Genomic DNA, 16,462 nt, shown 5'->3' with positions numbered 1-16,462 from the left:
GAAGGCGCATGGATCTAGTGTCTAAACTCATTGGCTGTGTGTGAATGTATTTATTGTTATAAATTCCCTATGTTTAAGGGATCTGATGTAATTTGTTATTAAATCCCACATTTTATGGGATGTTACCGTGTACGTAGTAACTAATGCATTTAATGGCATTATTTTATTTGATTTATAGAATATCTTGCCGAAATATGTAGGAAGCAATTCAGTAAACCCCTCTATAAATAGAGAGGGATTTTTCATTTGTAAGGGACCGAAATATTGAGATTTGGAGACAAAACTCTGGACAATTGCTTCCTGAATGCCTCCAGGGAATTCTAAAGAGTTAATAATATAGACTCGTGGACTAGACAGATTTTAACTGCTGAACCACATAAAAGACCCTGTCTACATTTTTTTTATTTCCTCTGGTATGTTTTTGTTTAAGTGTTCATCTTCTTTAAGTTGACGAAAAATGGCGTCAACAGTTTTGTGCTTTCATTGAGAGCTATTAAACAAGACATGAGCCTGTTTAGTTAGAGAGCCTCTCTGATCATCAATGGTCGCTGCAAGTAACCCCAATATACTTGAGGAGGAAGTTCCTCATGATGAGGATTGCCCACGACGGCTTGGAAAGCAACCTATGGTGGATCTCGATCCCAAAGAAAGGAGCGACTCATCAAACTCAGGAGGACCACCTGCCCCCAGACCCGATGATGATATGTGTTACAATTCTGAAAGGTATATTCCAATTGTGGAACTTGAAAATCGCCAACTACGTAAAAAATTGGCAGAAGCAGCGAAACACAATGAAGAGTTAGCCAAACTAGCTCCTAACGCCCCCTCCTCGAAGGCCTAGGGGACGCCCTCGTAAGAGCGCGACCGCCAAGAGGGCGGAGCAGGCGCCACCACCAACGTCCTAGCCTGTTTAGCCAAGGCCTCGGAGGAGTAACCGGGCTGAGGGTACTGCCAACTCGATTGCAATAGCACAAATAGGAACGGGGAATAACCGAGCCCCTTCAGTGGCTCAGGCCCCAAATCCTAGTGCTGCGCAGAACGCCCCGGAGCCTGGCCTGGCAAATTCAGGACTGTCTAGGCCCAACAATGGGAGACAGTCACTGTCTCCCATAAGACACCCACCATCACCAATAAGGCATCCCTCACCAATCTAGGAAGTTCCACGACCTGCAGATCAAGATAGGAGTCGATGGACGAGACAAGGACGTGGAAATGAAAGAGAAGCTACTCGATATCGTAATGCTCCTCACCCTACGAGAAGCCAAATTTCACGATCACAAACTGTTGGGACAAGGAGGCCAGAAGGGGACCCTTCTCGTAATAATTGAGCAATGAGATATGTAAGTGAAAGCTCAAATTACACTAGGTCCGTGAGCATTTACAACACGAAACCAAGGAATGCCAGGAACTAAGGAGACCACCCTGTTCTATGGGAACACTTAAACCATAATTGGGGATGTGACAATGCCCCGAACCCAGATCTACGAGACCATCTAAATGGCCATAAACAGCTAGTTTACAATCGTGCACTGAGACAGGGAGCTGGAGTTGTTATCAACAATAACTAGCCCCCTCAGGTCCAAGCTAGGCCTCCTATAGATTTAGTCTAAGAAAGGATTGAACAACTGGAGAGAGCATTCAGGCTCTTGCAGAATGAGCATAATCGGGAGAAGGATGAAGAGTTCGATGAAGAACTCGAGCCATTTGCCCGACATATCTCCAACACCTCATTTCCTCAGGGATTTAGAATTCCTCATGTCCCGCCATTTGACGGAAACTCAGATTTGTATGGTACCCTGAGCACGTTCAACACTATCATGCAAGCCAGCAATGTGGGCTACGAGTTCAGATGCATGCTGTTCCCAGCCACACTCACAAGACAAGCAAAAAAATGGTTTGAGAAGTTCAAAAGGCATTTGATCATGTCTTGGGATCAATTTTCTAGGGACTTCAAAAAACAATTTACAGCTATGGTCGGCATTAGGCCCGAGCCTTCAGCCTTGACCAATGTCCGAAAACAACCAAACGAGTCACTAAAAGGTTACCTCACAAGGTTTAACTTAGAAGTGGTTCGAGCTCGAGATGTCGACGATAGTGGTCACTTAATGGCAGTTCGAGCTAGCGTAATGTCAGGAAGTCCCCTCTGGGAAGACTTACAAAGGAAACCTATCAGGTCTTTAACCGAATTCAATCGAAGAGCCCAGAGGTTTGTCAATGTAGAGGAGGTGAGGTCAGCGTTGAACATAACCTCTTGGCCCGTAACTACAACGACGAATACGAACTCTGCTTCGACCTCGACGGACCCTTCAACTTTGAAACCTCCGGGGACAACCTTTCTAAGAGAAAGAAAAATGAATGGAATAAGCCCGAGGCAAATTGGGGAAAGAAGAAGAAATGGGAAAGATACTTCTTTGTATACAAAGTGTATACCGAGCTCAATGAGTCTTGAGAGAACATCTACTTGGCTAATGAAAACCAAGTTCCATTCAAACGACCTGACCTATGAGGAACCAAAAAGCAAAAAGAGATTCTAGTAAATACTGTAGACTTCACCGAGATATCGGACATACAACCGATGATTGTCGACAGTTAAAAGATGAGATTGAAGGTTTGATCTCGAGGGGATATTTCTAACAATACGTAAGGATTGGAAACCCAAAACAGGCTTCCACCAGCCAAAGGGTAGCAGCTGAACCACCTACCTAGAACAGTAACTCCCAAGCTCGGGAGGATGAGCGACCCCCTCCGAATGATGGAGAAGATGTAATAACTGTAACACCTTGGATAGCCAAGACCGCTTCACTGTGTACTTATAAAGGTGCAAGACTTGCTAATCAATTCATTAATTTAAAAACGTGTCACTAAACATGTATGAGCTAGGGTTAAAAGGTTTTGGTCTCAAAAGTTTCACTTCATATAATTAAACAGTGTTATACATGGGATCCCAAAAAGAAATAGAGTTTAAAAGTTGGTTTACTGAATTCCCAAAATACAGACAACCATCAGCCATACTAAGGCAAAATAGACATTTCTGGTTCTCGCGTCCCTGCCTAAACCCTAATCGTGGCGGCTGAGCAGTTGGTCATGTACATTCAGCTCGCAGAGCTCTCCAAGTCAGGGCTGATCAAGCTTGCCCTTGCCTTTACCTGTACCACGTAGCACCCGTGAGCCAAGGCCTAGCAAGAAAACATAATATGCAACACAAACAATAATAACATAAAGTCAATTCTTTAAGCATGATTAGCTATAAAATATTCCACTTTAACCATTCAGCACATACTCAGAATAAAAGATGCAACTAATCACAAATGACACTCAAATCTCATAATAATCAGGTCACATAATATTCAGGGCCGACAACTTACGCCGCACCCTCTGTTTACCCCGCTGACTCCGACCCGCTTAAACCGAGCTCAGTGCATAATAAGTTGTCCTCGGCTACCAGTGGCCAAGCTCCGCCTTGTGCGCTAGTGTAGCCCTTGGCACTCTTAGGTCGTTGGTTCACTGTTTACATGGCATAATACCATCCTTTCAAGCATACACATTAGGGAACCCTTAGTCTCATTACAGATAAACAACCATGTGCAGTTTTCTTACCTTTAGTCTCTGCGTTCACTGATTACGAGCGACGCTCCTCAAGCACGATCCGTTCTCGAGCCCTAGCTTTAACACCTAGTCACAACCAAGGTATTGGATTCCATTAATATTCAAATAAAGGTCTTCGGGTACAATACTAGCTTCCGGGACATCGAATTCCACCAAGCACGGTGGGGAAATTGATCCCGAGCACTAAAATCCCAAATGTTCAAGAATGCACCCAAGTGATGCGGCCCTTGAAGCCTAGCCGCGACCCACCTCTAAGACAGAGCCCAAGGCCGCCAACAAGCAGACACGCGTCGCGGCCCTGCCCAAGGGCGCCGTGGCACTCTCCCCTGGCCGAGCCTCCTTGGCTCTCTTGCTTCGTAGGGCCGCAACGCTCATGAACAGAGTCGCGTCCCTCCCCTTCGTGCCCAGAAAAACCACCATTTCTAGCATCCTAACCCCATCCAAAACCATTCCAAAGCACCCTAACTCAAAATCCATTAATCACAAAACTTTTATCATGACTCTAACAGCATAATCCAACAGAAATTCAGCCTAGAAACCTACTAAAACTCCACTTTGATTCTCTAAAACCCAGCAACTCTAAACACCAAAACCAATCATGCAAAACTCAAATTTTAACCTCTGAATACGAATTGAAGCTTACCTCTTTTGCTGAACCACCTTCTTGACGAATTCCTGAGCTAAAATCCAAGTTTCTCAGCTTAATTCAACCCTTAAACATCAAAACCATAAACTCCCTTAATACCCAGTCAAAACTCAAAATTCAAATGCTCAGAGACATGATTAAGCCCTTACCTTAATCTTGGTTGAGTTCCCTTAACTGAGCACTAGATTTAACCTACAAGTTCTAGCCCAAATCACTAAATTCCAACTGATTTCCCCTTGGGCTTCTATATTTTCCTTTAGAGAGAAGAGAGAAGGAAGAGAAGAGAAGAGAGAAGAAGAGCTGAGGTCGGTTTGTATTCTGTTCCCCTGTTTTTCATTAACTTAATCTAATCCTAGCCCGTTAAGTCAATCCCGAGGCTCGGGGTACCGGAAACGTCCCCGAGGGCAAAACGGTAATTTTCCCCAATATTCCCGCCTAAACTTTCTATCCTCAAATATATCTCCATATATTTATTTCCATAACACGATAGTCTAAATAACTACCCGATACCTAAAATACCCCTCACTCACCCAAAGTCAAATACTAAGCCCCGTTGTGACTTTTCCCGTTATCTAGCTCCCTAGGATCGCCTCAAGTCGCTCACTGGAAATCTACCCACATAATAATGTGGTTCCCATAGATATAACATTTAACCACATTTACATTCAAATAATCATACAAGCATGCATTGAATCAATAAATTCACTCATAAGTCAATTATGCCTTCCCAGCACACTAATCAGGGCCCTTAAGCCATATGAGTGATTTTGGGTCGTTACAACTATCCCCTCCTACTGAGAATTTCGTCCTCGAAATTTACCTGAATAGCTCGGGATACTGAAACCGCATTGCTGACTCTAACTCCCAGATAGCTTCCTCGACCTTACTATTTCTCCACAACACTTTCACTAACAGAATTGTCTTATTCTGTAAGACTTTGTCCTTTCGGTCCAAAATCTGGACTAGCCGCTCTTCATAGGGCAAATCTGTCTGTAACTCTAAGTCCTCAAACCTCAGCACATGCGTAGTATCTGAAACATACTTTCACAAAATGGAGACATGGAAAACATCATGAACTCCTTACAGTGACGGTGGCAAGGCCCACTACACCAAATACCCCTTTTCATAACATAAAAGTATAATAGTACTGAAAAAGTATTATGGTATACTTATATGTGGTAAAAGGAAAAAAAGGAAAAAATGGCGGTAAAATATTTTGGGTGCCCGCCTATTATATTTTTTTACAGCTAATTATTTTTTAATTACATTGTTTTATTATTTTCTCTGTTTTCTTCAATCCCCGTTTTCTTCTTCGGCTACGTCTCCGAAGTCAATCCCCCGCATACACTATCTCTCTCTTCTTTTTTTTGTGTCTTTCTTTCTTTGGTTTCCTCTTCTTTGACAAAATCCTATTTTGCTCAAATCTTCTTCCTCCCGACCTAGGATTTTCAGAGAAGTCTGTTGGGTTTTCTAGGGTTTCTCGAGCTGGATCCATGCACCGCTGGTTCAGCGGCTTCGTTGACAACTAAATCGTTCTTGTATTCCATTTCTTTTTTCTTCTTGAATCTTTCTGGCGCTCTGGTGTTCATTGGTTGAATTGTTTTTAGTTATGGTTTCTCGATTAGGGAAGGGTTGATTGATCTCTTCTTGAGCTGTTGGTTCTGTTTACTGAGGCCTTTTTCGATTTGAATGTCATTGGGGGATTTGATGGCCTCCAGGGTTTCGCAATCTTCGGTGGCGGTTGTTTCGAAACAGTTGGAAGAAGAGTACGTTTCGAGCCATGATGATGTTGATTTAAGTTCACAGAGAATGGATTCGGAGACTGCTAGTAGTAGTTATGGCAATGGCACTACTGCCACTACCACCACTACTACAAAACTAGGCTTTCCCGACACCCAACCACGACAGTCAACTCTGTTGACTGTCGTAATTGCTTAGCGGGACTTCACGCCGACAGTTAAAAACTGTAGGCATAGAGACCAACGCCGACAGCTAATAACTGTCACCGTTGCTTTTGACTGTCGCTATTGATCCCAACACCGAAAGTTAATTCAAGACCAATGCCGACAGTTAAAATGTGTCGCTATTGACCCCAACGCCAACAGTTAATTCGAGACCAATGCCGACAGTTAAAATGTGTCGCTATTGACCCCAACGCCGATAGTTAATTCAAGAACAATGCCGACAGGTAAACGATGTCGCTATTGACCCCAATGATGACACTTAATAAAAGTTCAATGCCGACAGTCATAAAATGTTACCAAAATTCAAATAAAATATTATAATTAATTAATAGTATAATTTTAAAAATAAACTAAATTATGTAAATATATATTTATAAAAATTATGTATTTATTAAAAAAATTTAAAACTATATTTTTTTTGTTTCTAAATTTTTCATATTATTGACTTTTGTATTTATAATAATTTTTATATTAAAAATAAAATTTATTATTCTATAACATATTTATAAAATTAACTATATTATTAACAATATTATTCTTTAACATATTTATAAAATTTATATTAGTTAAAATAGAGTTGTTTTATTAAATGGAAAAAAATTAATGAATAGTATAATTTTAAAAATAAAGTACATTATGTAAATATATATTTATAAAAATTATATATGTATTTATTTGAAATTTTTAAAACTAGATTTTTTTTTTGTTTCTAAATTTTTCATATTAACTTTTGTATTTATAATAAGTTTTATATCAAATTTTAAATTTATTATTCTTTAACATATTTATAAAATTAACTATATTATTCTTTAACACATTTATAAAATTTGTATTAGTTAAAAAATAGTTGTTTTATTAATTGGAAAAATATTGTAAAAAATTTAATGAATAGTATAATTTTAAAAATAAAGTAAATTATGTAAATATATATTTATAAAAATTATGTATTTATTAGAAACTTTTAAAACTATATATTTTTTTTCTAAATTTTTCATATTATTAACTTTTGTATTTATAATAATTTTTATATCAAAATTTAAATTTATTATTCTTTAACATATTTATAAAATTAACTATATTATTCTTTAACACATTTATAAAATTTGTATTAGTTAAAAAGAATTTTTTTATTAATTGGACAAACATTGTAAAAAAGTTAATGAAAAGTATAATTTTAAAAATAAAGTAAATTATGTATATATATTTACAAAATTTATGTATTTATTAAAAACTTTTAAAACTAGATTTTTTTTGTTTATAAATTTTTTATATTATTAGCTTTTGTATTTATAATAATTTTTATATCAAAATTTAAATTTATTATTCTTTAACATATTTATAAATTAAATTAACTATATTATTCTTTAACACATTTATAAAATTTGTATTAGTTAAAAAAGAGTTGTTTTATTAATTGAAAATATATTGTAAAAAAATTAATGTATAAATTTATTAGTTATGATTTTTTTTATTAATATATATATGTTTAAATAATTTTTTTATAAAAACGTATAGGAGCAATGCCGACAGTTAAAATGTGTCGTTTGGTAAAGTGATTTTTTTTAAGGGGCAATGCCGACACCTATAAGATGTCGCTATTGGAGGCAATAACGACAGCTTATAGGTGTTGGCATTGCCCCTTAAAAAAAAATTCTCCATCTAAAAATTTTAGTTTCCCCCCACACATCTCTTTTTCCCTCTTTTCCCTCTCTTTCTTTTCCCCTCTTCCTCTTTCTTTCTTCCAGCCAAACGCTCATCTTTCTTCCAGCCAACATTCCAGCCAACGTTCAGCCTCTTCTTCAGCCACCAGCCAGCCGCGTGTGACCCGCACCACCAGCCACCTCCGGCGCCGCCGACACTGAACAACCAGCCACTCGTCTCCTCTGCAAGGTACCCATTTATTCACTTAACTATTAGTAATAAAATGTTGTTTCTTATCTGAGATTTTTTATCACAGGTTTGTATTTTGTCTATGGCTCTTTAAACAAGAGAAAAGTTAGAAGAATCTAGGCTATTGCATTGTAACCGTGGCTTTTGGTTTATGCTTTTGTGTTGCACACAAAGTGTTTGATAAAATACACTTAGTGTGTTGCCTATTTGAGTTGCACACATGCTATTTCCTTCTTGTTTCTTGATCATTTACACCTTTTTTAAATGCTCTGTTATATATAAATATACATATATATCCTTGATAATTGGCCCAAACTCACGTGTATTATATATATAATTAGGAAATCTAGCAACAGTCCCCTAAAGCAGCACTGTTACATAAAACAAACACAACTAAGAGAAGAAACTGGAGAAGAAAGCGAGTTTTCAAATACAAAAAAATGATGATACATAGAGAGAGACTGAGACAAATGTAATAAGGCATGCTGCTGTTTGATTGCTGAGAAAGTTTTCAAGAATGATGGAAAATATTTGAGTGTGCAAAATAGTATATAGCTTATAATAGCTAGACTTACCCCTTAAAAAAAATTGGTAAAAGTAGAAAAACACAACCCGTGAGCCATCAATCTCTTTAATCTTTTTTATTTATTTCTTTTTTGGGGGTGGGAGCCTTGTGGGTTTTCTTTCTTTTTTACTTTGCAAAAATTAAAGTTGGGGGCACTGGTGTTAATTATTCATTCTCTGCAATTTTTTATTTTCTGGTTCCCCTGATGCTTGACACTAGAGTTCACATTCAATCATTTTTAGTGGTTGTGTGTGTATGGTTATGATTCATCATCAAAAGTTTGGCCAAACTAGAGTTTGATATCTTGGGGTCTATTTTTTAAATTCTTACAAATTAATTATGTTATTAGTATTATTATTTTAGAAAGTAAATGTTGACAGGGATTTAAGCATAAACTTATTCCTCTTTTATTTATTTTATTTCATGTTTTTGAAAGGCTCTTCGGGATAAAACTCTTGAGCTCAAATTTTTGCTTCAGAAAGCAATCTAAAGTTCAAATAATCATCTCAGGTATGTTTTAATGGTTAAAACTTATTAATTTGGATTCTAATTGTTTAAACATATTTAGAGGTATATTCTTTTATTCTTTTTAAAATTATACAAGTGTATGTTAGAGGAGTTTGAATATCTTAAATATTCATTCATAGTGAAGTAGGTTCTGGGATTATAATTGTGTGCTGCAGTGATAACGGAAGGTTGAGAACTTGCATGTCTTAGTGAAGTAGGTTCTCTGATATATATATATATATATATATAATTGCGTGCTGGTGGAGATATAAGGAAGAAAAATTGTTTGTTGTTTGAATTGATTGAATTATTTGAATTGATATTGATAGATGGTTATGTTACAAATATAGGGGAAGTGCTGTCCGTTTTAAATCATAAAAAATAGTATGAATGATTTAGATTATGAAATATTAACGTTTCACTTTCATTTATATTCAAATAGAGCTCAAGTAGTCATATATTTTGACTACTTCAAGCTTTCAAGTAGTCCTAATCAATTCCTCATTCTAAGTTTGCTCAGCAGCATAAACCTGAATGACCTCCTCATATTTCTCTATTTCTGATGCTAGTAAAGCCTATATAAGAAGAATACAAATTCATCACCTTTACAGAAAATTTCAATTGATTAAAAAACTTGACGCCCTCATTTTCAATTCATACTTACTCCTCGTCTGAATAACTGAAACAAATACTATCTATTTATTTCAAATTGGCATAATTTAACTATAGTCATCAATCAAATGCTCTAATATTACTACAACTAGGGTCTTGTACTCCAAGAACTTTGACTCAGAATAATTCATAGGTTATTTGAGGATACATTTTTTTAATGTTTTTTCTTTCAATTTTAGACTTTTTATTATTCTTTTAGTAAATATTTAATATATAATTACTATATATTGAGTATATATAATATAGTTTTAGACTCAAAAATTAAAAACTTTATAGTCTAAGACTAGAAAGATGGAGAAATTACACCAACCGCCTGAGATATATATCTCTCAATTGCAGATTTTTTTTTTGTTTGTATTGGGTGATTTTCGTGAGAAAGTAGCTGAAGAAGAAGCTTCAAGGAAAATTAAAAAAAAAAAGAAAAAGAAATAGTAGAGAGTTTTGAGTATTAGTAGTGTGTGGGGGCATGTTTCAATTATCAAGTACCACTCATAACTAATATAATATTACTCAAAATCATGAACTAGTTCGATTATTCTGTATCAAAATATCATGTTTTTATGTTACTTGTTAGTTCTTGTTGAGAATCTAAATCCAAAACACCAAATAATTAAGGTGGGAGTAGGCTTAAGTACACATTTATTTGGATTGTATTTATTTGGTTCTCAGGGCTAAGACAACGTGTCTCCAAATGCCATAATATAACGATCAGAAGTTGATGATGCAATTTAAATTATTTATAGGCTCAATTTCTATTTATGTCTAGAAAAGGGATATATATATATATATATATATGTACGTATAGAAGAAAACAAGATTATTAGCGTGATGACTTCAAGTTTTGATGATCCAGCTTGATTAATATAATTATATATGTAGCAGCCCTTCACAATTTGAGATCTTAAAAACACATATTGATTCAATAATTTCAGGTTTATAAGTACATATATATAATATTATTTATATACACATAACTAATAATAAACTGGTTTAATTGATATGACTTGGAGAAAACTAGTTGAGGATCCACGTATATGATTAAATGTAGCTAGACGGTTTCCCAATTATTTCCTAATTAAGTTTGTATCGATCATTTGGAGTTTGGTTATAGTACTCTTTTTGTTTCAAGAAAATTGAGTTGTGGGAAGTTTAATGCCAATAGGAAGTTTCACATATGAAATATGAAATTCCCATTTCTCAGGGTCAATCTTTCGAAACCCCTGTCACCATAATAGAACTCATGTACTCAGCCATACAATACTGTCCACATAATTATAAATACCAAATGAGATCAGAGACACCACAAGACCTAAATATCTTGAAAACATTTTATGTGTATGGAAAAGATATAGAAAAGACATTTAAATGCATGAGAAATAAGTAAAAAAACATAAACAAGAAATAGGTTCTGCTGGAAGTCTCAAAAAGAGAGGAGATACAAAGAAAAGAAACATAACAATCAGCTTTATGTATGGACAGAATGAATACAATCAAAACACAGAAAAAATAGATACAACTAAGATTTCAAGTATTGAAAAAATTAACATATGCTTTTGTTGTTTACCGAAGTTCCATTTCATCATTTCAGTCTTGATACTACTTCAACAGAGACGTAAACACACATTTTTCATTGATTTAACAAGAACTGAAGCAGAATCTCAAGGTTACAGCTAGCATGGTAGCCGCATACAATATACACAACGAGGTTGAGTTAGACTTTAACGAGGCTAATTTAAGGCTTTCTCCCTTGAGAAGTTTCTGATTGTTCAGTGCTTTTAGTGGCTAAGGTAGTTTTCATCAGAATGCACAATAATGTCTTTAAAAATAATCCCTAGTACCAAAGTACTACATTTTTTATAATTCCTGCTATTGGTCTTAAGCCAGCTCAGGCCTTTTTATCATCTATCATATAGCACCTTGTAGACACAAGCATTTTACATAGCTCCATTTTACAACTGAACATATAAAATTCCAAATTAAGACAAGAAAAATATGAAGCATAGCAACAAGTTAAATTGTAAAACTTAAAATTAAAAATGGCAGCAACAAACCATACTAAGGCAAATTTATTCTATTTAGCAACAACAATGAAGCAGCTTTAGATTTTCTCTCCGCCTAGACTTTTAATTACCTACAGAAACGTTCAGATCTAAAATCTCACTACATAACCACTATCTAAACATCTACTTTAAACTCCAAATAACTAAATATCTACTTTAAACTACAAATAAATACCAGTACATCTGACCCATAAGTACAATTTTTCAACACAAAAATAAATGGGCATTGAAGAGACAGAACTAATTGCTTATGTCAATTTCAGGGATTACAACAAATAAGAGGCCTTCATAAACATTATTCATGAATTTTACTAATGGTGGCTCTTCTTTTCAAATTTTTTATTGTTGAACTTACTTTTGAATCTCTTTATTTGGAAGAAAATAAGTTTCTTATATTTTGAATTTTTTTTAGATTATTTAATTGAACATAATTATGAAAATAGATTTTTTTTTGTGTGTACATTTTTAGACAAAATAATGGCAATCGATAAAGAATGGATGTCAGCGGATAGATTATCAGTGAAATATAAGGATGGTGTTGAGCATTTCTTGGAGTTTTGCACAAGAAATGCTAAAGATCCTAATAAAATTTGTTGCCCTTGTATTAAGTGTGGTAATGTTCAAAGAATGAAAATTACTGAGACAAAGGGTCACTTATTTAAGTATGGAATAGATCAAAGTTATAAGATGTGGTTTATGCATGGAGAAAAAATCACATGTAGTAGAGAATCTCCATCTAAGAAGAGTAATTTTGATTATGTGAATGATGATGAGAGAGATGACATTGCAGAAATGATAGGTGACGCACAATTTGAATCAGATTTTGATCCAGTGAAATTTCAATCTATGTTAGAGGATGCTGAGAAACCCATTTACCCTGGTTGTAATAAGTTCACCAAACTGTCAACACTTCTTTGGTTGTATAATATAAAAGCTAAACATGGCTTGAGTGATAAGATCTTTACGGATATACTTTCCTTTCTAGGAGAGTTCTTACCCGAAAATAATGAAATGTCATTGTCGTTTTATGAGGCAAAGAAGATATTGCGTTCGTTAGGCATGCAATACGAAAAAATTCATGCTTGTCCTAACGATTGCATCCTATATCCCATCACATGTTTTTGGATACAACACAATTGCTACGCTTTTCGAGGATGATGTGACACAATTTTGCAACATGGGCAAGATTGGGCAAACTCCAATGATACTGTATTTGAGGTATATATTCATGTCTTTTATAATTTAATGTTTAAATTATATGCATGCCTTTTATAATTAAATATGATTAATTTATAGGTTGTTGGATGATATACTACATACCAATGGGTTGGATCATTTGTACACATTTCAGCATCCAGGTGAAGTTAGTGTAGGTCATGAGAATAAGCGTGCCCAAGCACTTAAAGATCGATTCATTCAAATGGGCGAGAAGCAGTTCCTTATTTGTCCTTGAAATAACAAGTAAGTTTATATTGAGTTTTGAAATGTTTAGTTCATATAGTCATCTTCTAAATATTTGATTGCTTGTTTTCTAGTGAACATTGGATGTTATTGCTATTTCAACCTCACTCACATTCAGTGGCGTTCTTGGATCCCATTAACCATCAATTACACATTGAGATTAAAAATATAGTTAGGCTGTAAGTTTATATAAGTTTCATTCCTTAAAGTATATTATCTTTTTAATAGTACTTGTTTGCTAATTAAAATACTTTTATTATGTATAGTGCTTTCACGCTATATGATACGGAAAAAGGAAAAAGAGTTGTGAGTCTAAAGTATTATAGTCTAAAAGTAAGTAACATTCAACTTTATAAAACATAAGATTTACATTATAAGTATACTAACAAGTATATGTAATATACTTTTACATTTGTCCATGTTAACAGTGCCGACAACAACCAAAAACCACAGAGTGCGGTATCTACTGCATTAAGTATGCTAGGGATCTCATTTCACAACAAAGAACCAGATCATATCTATCGAATAATGTAATAACTAAATGTGTTTGCCTTTTAACTTTAATAATGTTATATTTTAATTTCATAAATATTTGACATGTAACTTATAATTTAAATTATTTGCAGTTCAATTCAGATTTACCATATACTGACGCTGAACTTAATGAAGTTCAAGAAGAGTGGGCAAAATATATTCTGCCGCATCTCGTTAAATGATGACATGCATGCTTAGTACCTATGTGAGGGGATTTAGTCATTTTTTGAACTTTCTATTTCTTTTATTAGAAATTGTTAGAACTAATCAAATACAGAATCAATCTAACAAATTATACGTTGAATTAATTTAGCTTTTTGAGGTGCATACTGTGCAAAAGATTCATTTTATGACAAACTTTTTTGGAACTATGTATTTCTTTTATTTAGAAAGTGTTAGAACTAATCAAATATAAAGTTAATCCTAGAAATGTTAATTTAATTTAATTTTTTATGTGTATTCTTTTACTGCAATTTTTGCGTTGATTTTGAAACTAGGGGGCATTGACAACATATTTGCAATGTCCTCTGGTGTGGAAACTTTGAAACAGTTAAAAACGGTCACCATAGACAGTCAATCACGACACCTAATAACTGTCGGCGTTGTCAGCAGCGACGACACCTAATAACTGTCGACGTTGCCAGCAACGGCGACACCTAATAACTATCGGTGTAGCCAGCAACGGTGACACCTAATAACTGTCGGCGTAGCCAACAACGGCGACACCTAATAACTGTCGGCATAGCCAGCAACGGCGACACCTAATAACTGTCGGCGTTGCCAGTAACGGCGATACCTAATAACTGTCGGCGTAGCCAATAACGGCGACCTCTAATAACTGTCGGCGTAGCTACCTTATGCCGGCATAAGCAAATACGACAGTTAGTCGACTGTCATCGTTGCTCAATAGCGACATTTAAAAACTGTCATGAAATCCAATTTTTGTAGTAGTGCACGAGTATGGCTTATTTGCCTCAAACAGTGGTTTTGTGTGAATTTCGGCATGAGGCTTTTGAGGCTTGTCTTCCCATCGGTCCATCAGATAGTGGGTTAGTCTCGAAATGGCGACCTAAAGATGAGTTTACTCTTATCTTTTCAACTAATTTCATTTATTTCTCTTAATTGTTTGTTGAAATGGGGTTCTGTGATGTACCTTCATCAATTTGAAATTCAGTTGATATATAACATTTCCAAATTGTGAGTAGAATAACTACTAGTTTTTGTGATCCTTTGCTTGCAGATCCTTTTTCAATGGCACCGTAGAAAGCTCTTAAAACAATTGGGAAAATTTTGAGTGCTCAGTATGAAAGGTGGCAACCAAGGGTGAGGATATTATTTGCTTGTACAGAGTTCATATAATATTGTCTTAGATTGAATTTCATTTACCTTTGAAGATCTTTGAGCAGGCACGATATAAGGTCCGGCCTGATCCTACTGTGGATGAAGTGAAGAAACTTTGTAATACATGTGGCCGATATGCCAAGTCTGAGAGGGTCCTATTTCATTATAATGGCCATGGTGTGCCTAAGCCGACTTCTAGTGGTGAAATTATAACTCTAACTGTTTATTTTGACAATTTTATTTTAGAATTTAGTACATGATATCAACTTGTTGTTGCCTAAGCATTTAACTTCACTGTTTAGTGAATCTCAGAGTCTTTCTGCTATAGACTTCTTTCCCTCCAATTGTATCTTTATTAATAACATGTAACCGCTCTTAGCCACGTGTTTAGTAGGTTGGTGTTTTACGAATGTTGTCTCACTTTTAGCAAATTTACTCTAGTCTTGTTACAGACTTGTTGCAATTCAGCCTTAATTTTATAAACTGGTTTCATAAAGTAACTGATGATTCCTGGAGCTTAGTTTGTGAACATAGTATTTAGTTTTTATTAATTTCTGTTACCTACTTCTTAAGTTTATTGTTTCAGAAGCTTCAATCTTGGTTTCAATGCCCAAATGGTAAATGGGAGCTTGCAAAAATATTGTCAATCTCAGGGACTGAATCTGTCATTGCATTGCCTGATGAGAAAGTAAGAGAGCTATTGAAACTTTTATTTTTGCAGCAAGAGCTATGGAAACTTGAGTTGAGATTTGATTGTCTTTTTCCATTAGATGTTTGATTTATTTTAATGTTCACTTTGTAGGTTTTAAAGGTACAAACTGAAATTTTGGTCCCAACAAATCCTGATATCCTTGATGGTGTAGATGATCTCATGCATCTAAGTTATCTAAATGAGGAAATCTTCCCGGTGCTGAGAATCTGGTGTGTTTTTGTTTCTATTAATTTTGAAAAGTATCAAATAAAACACAAAAGAAACAATTTAAATCATATTTTTTAATAACGCTCGGGAGGTTCCAGCCCGGGAAGACAACCGAGGGAACAGTCGATCCCATCATAGCCAATCAAGATTCAGAGATGGCCATGGTTATAACGAGGCCGACTCAGGTAGAGGAAACGCCAGTCGGAGGAATAAAGAAAGAGGTGGGGGCAGAAGCCTACCACCTAGGGATGACCAACCCGAAAGACGGGACGCTGGGGGGCAGCCCCGACAAAATAA

General features: G+C 35.3%; 2 long non-coding RNA genes across 2 annotated transcripts; both read left to right on the top strand.

Annotated features, from left to right (window-relative positions):
* The first annotated feature begins 7,909 nt into the window (after window positions 1-7,909).
* On the top strand, window positions 7,910-14,056 carry LOC133780225 (uncharacterized). The gene is made up of 3 exons (XR_009869170.1): window positions 7,910-8,106; window positions 13,638-13,704; window positions 13,800-14,056. It is a non-coding gene; the product is annotated as an uncharacterized LOC133780225 (long non-coding RNA).
* A 1,132-nt stretch (window positions 14,057-15,188) lies between these two features.
* LOC133780224 (uncharacterized) lies at window positions 15,189-15,870 on the top strand. Its single transcript, XR_009869169.1, has 2 exons — window positions 15,189-15,447; window positions 15,833-15,870. It is a non-coding gene; the product is annotated as an uncharacterized LOC133780224 (long non-coding RNA).
* The last annotated feature ends 592 nt before the right edge of the window (window positions 15,871-16,462 follow it).

Source organism: Humulus lupulus, chromosome 5 (genome assembly GCF_963169125.1).
Source record: "Humulus lupulus chromosome 5, drHumLupu1.1, whole genome shotgun sequence".
Classification (NCBI taxonomy): domain Eukaryota; kingdom Viridiplantae; phylum Streptophyta; class Magnoliopsida; order Rosales; family Cannabaceae; genus Humulus; species Humulus lupulus.
This window is presented reverse-complemented; position numbering and strand designations above follow the sequence as displayed.